A 4,047-nucleotide genomic window follows, 5' to 3' on the forward strand; every position below is an offset into this window, starting at 1 on the left:
TAGATTCCGATTGCTACAACACTTACTTGACAAACGCTCTAAACTTCCCATTCACTACAAAAAATTAGTATACACTATGATAATCAGACCAATTTGGACATATGGAATTGAGCTCTGAGGATCCACCAAACCATCAAATTCCTCCCCCATCCAATCCTTACAATCCAAAATCCTACGTAAAATCCTTGATGCTCCTTATTACGTTACAAAAAAACTCATTCACAAAGACCTTAATTAACATCCCATTCGTTGCAGAATTGGGCCAAAACAGATATGCGTCTTTTCATTCCAAACTCCTTACGCATCCTAACCCATTAATTCTTAATCTCTCGCCCTTAACAATCCCTGATAATCCTCCGAGGCGTCTTAAAAGAAGATGGCCACGGGACTTTCTAATTTAAATTAATGCTTGAAGTACTACCAATGGGTGGTTCCTTCCCCAAAATTTCAAGAGTATATGAAACATACAACATATTTACTTATTGTATTATTTTGTACAGTTGTAGATTACATTAAATAAATAAATAAATAAATAAAAAAAAAACCTTATCAGTCATAAGTCACCTCTAATGTGACAACAGTACTATATCGCTGCGGTCGTAGGTTACGTGGGAGGTAACAGCGAAACATGTCTAAACTCGGTACAATTTTGATTCAGTTTTAAGTTCTTGAGCAAATTTATTTTTAGTTTGGATTCAGTTCTGGGGCCCGAAATGGGTTATTTTTGGGTTAATATCAGCAAAGAACAATGTTCCCCAACTCACACGCAAATCCATAACTGTACTCAAACAATTCCTAAGATTCCGTGATTCCATTCCTCAGAACTTGTCAGCTCCTAGTATCCTCTCTCGTCTCCCCCCACTTCGATTACAGATCCTTGGTGAATGGTGGGCTAGGGCTAGCTGCAGGACTAGAGTTGAGACTGAAGAGACTCATGAATTGCTTTGTAAGATTTATCTTTGGGTTCCCAAAACACTATCAAGTCTCCCGCTAGTATACCGAGTTGAAGTGGCTCTATCCAACCTCCCGAAGGCAATAACTCCTTGGTGTTTTTCTATTCCAAGTTCTTAACATCAAAAAACCTACCTATATCATAGATCTCCTCACTCTTCGTTTATCCATCTACTCATCAAACACCAGATCTCAACCGATTGATTTATATATGGCCTCCTATAGAACCGCCTTCTTTAGCAAATCCTTCGTTATACGTGCAACCTCCTTCTGGAATTCTCTTCCCATCTCCATTCGCCAGTCCTCATCCATTTTTTCCTTTAAACAACACCTATTCCTCCACTTATTGTATAACCAAACCTCCATATCATTGTACTCAAATAAATAGGCACATATTGATTAACATTATAAACAGTAGTTAAGACAAAATCCTATTGTAATTGCTTAAAACTTGTAAATGCTTGCCGCATGCTCATTTAGTACGTTTTCTCAAGTGAATACGCGGCATTGGAAAAACTAACATTAGCCACTTCAGTCCTACGTTGAAAAAACGAAATATTATTTACATTGGTTCGCATTTATATAAGAAATAATTGATCGTTATCTTTATTGTTTCGGACAAGTGTGAACTCTCTAAGATTTATTTATGAGGATTTACAAGCAGTGTAGGAGAGGTACAAGCATCCACCATATCGTTAATTTCAAATAGAAATTATAAATTACCTATTAAAAAAATCATATTACTCAGGTGAAAACTTTTTTTAGGAGATAAAAAAGTACTAAACTGAAAAAAAATTTATATATAATCTTTTCAATTTCTTGTGACTGATATTAATTGTTTAAATAAATCAAATGTATTCTTGTTAAGTCTAAACAATGTTTATTAAATCAACAATCCAACGTTTCGGCCATCTTCAAGGACAATCTAACAATTGACAGCTTATTATTCATTCATTTGTAACAATTTTAACAACATTATTATTTATAAGAATATAACATACCTTTAATATATGGCTATTCTGGCCAAGTCATTAATTACAAGTCCAATTACTCTATATATTCATTACAAACAGTAGAAAGGTATAAAACAATTTTTTTTTTCGTTTACATTGGAACAATCACTAAATAAAATTTATTGTTTACAATAAAACTACTCAATAAAATCAGCATTAAAAAAATCCAATGCCTTATCAGCTTACTTTGGGTTGGATTTTAACTCTTTTCAAATTAAAAAAACCTTTTTGAATATTAACGATGGGACAGTTCACTGTCAAGGCGTTTATATTTGATAGTTAAACTTACATAACAGTTGTATCACTGACATTACTTGCACTATTAACGATCAAGCCAGACTAATTGCGACCTCTTGCAGCAATAACGGAAACTGTACGATAGTTAAAATGATAGTTGCTTCAATGACATAACTTGTACTATTAACGATAACCAGAGCTAGTGCGACATTACATTCATGACTGTAACAATCATACAGTTACAGTAATAACGATTCTCTAAGAGAGGGTGGGTATTTGTCGGATAAAATAAGTATTTTTAAGGGACTGAGCAGTTATTTTTTTGTCGAAAGACTTGGCACAGCTTATTAGTTAAGTATTCGTAACAGATAAATTTACATCTCCAGTTATATATCACTGCCTTCTCTAAATAAATGATTGAAATAAATTCGAATCATATATATGTGTAAAATAAATAATTTATAACAAAAATGTTATTCTTACAATACTGACTTATTTTTTTGCATATTTACCGGAGCCAGCTACAACCTAGTGAGGATGTAAGTTAGCGACTGATAAGGGTTAAAATTATATTATTATCAGGTCTTAGTACAGATTATGAAAGACAGATCCTCTTGACATTTTCATTGATTGCCAACATCATCTATGCAAAGCATCATGGCTTTAGCACCTGGATTTGTCTTTATTACATCTTCCAATTCTGTCTGGATTCTGGATTCTATTTCTTGGTAATATATTTAAAATCACCGGACTTCAATATCAGATGTTTTATCCACAGTTACCAACGTTTTACTTCAACTTTAATTTAGGGAAATAAAATGATGAAATTTCGACGCCAGCAAATCATACTTTAGTAAGCGTATAAATTTCTCTTAGTTGACTCATTATTTTTAATTCAAACAATGATTAAATTAAATGAGGTATCTAGAATTGGGTTCGTGGAAATAATAAAAGTAGTAAGAGAATTATTAAAAATTCTAGAGTATTTTATTAATCTTAAAGCAAGTTACAGAAGACTCATAAGCTACAGAAGAATATCAAATATTTTGATTTTTTTTTTCCCATCATAATTCAATTTCTAAATAAAAAAAAAACAACATGAAATAACAGATATGGAATAAAATATGTAAAATAAGTAAAATATGTAGATATATGTAAATTTAATTTGAATAAAATTTATTCCAAAAGTACCAAAATATAAAAAATTGAGTTGGTACGAGGCGATATATTTGTCAGTAAAAAAATATGTATTTACATAAAAATCAATCAATATCGAAAACAATGTAGTGCAGTTACAGTAAAAATAAATGAAACGAAATAAGAATGCAAGAACAACCTACAACACTAGAAAACCTTAAATCTAGAAACATTAAAAGTAGAAGTGAGCCCTAGAAGAGATTTTTACGTTCAAAAGTTCCCGAGATACAGCTTTTTAAAAAGATAAATTTCATAACAAAATAACTAAAAAATTAGTAGTTAGGGAATGTATTTTGAGAAAATTATATCTCAGGAACCATCAGACTTACAGATGTCTATTAGCACTCAAATTAAACCTAGTTGAATGTACTAAAAAGTAGTTCTTAATGTTTATCATCGTAGGATTAATAATTTATATGATGTTTGCCAAAATAACTTCATAAAATGTTGATTTCTAGTTATTCGGAAAAACTTTTTGATTTGTTAAACACTAAATCTTAGGAACCATTAGACGTACAGATATCTGCCAGCACTCAGTATAAAGCTAGTTCAACGTACTATAAAGTGGTTTATCTTTGATGGGGTAGTAATTTTTATGATATTCAAATATGAAAAAAAGTTTGCCTGAGAAACTAGAAATCAATTTATT

At 31.4% G+C, this 4,047-nt stretch overlaps 1 protein-coding gene across 1 annotated transcript in view; it reads right to left on the reverse strand.

Annotated features, from left to right (window-relative positions):
* LOC106686063 (potassium voltage-gated channel protein Shaw) overlaps nt 1–4,047 on the reverse strand; it is a gene marked incomplete in the record, with an annotated part of 559,367 nt that overhangs the window by 52,451 nt on the left and 502,869 nt on the right.

This window comes from Halyomorpha halys, unplaced genomic scaffold, assembly GCF_000696795.3.
Source record: "Halyomorpha halys isolate HHAL.00 unplaced genomic scaffold, Hhal_1.1 Scaffold770.1, whole genome shotgun sequence".
Classification (NCBI taxonomy): Eukaryota; Metazoa; Arthropoda; class Insecta; order Hemiptera; family Pentatomidae; genus Halyomorpha; species Halyomorpha halys.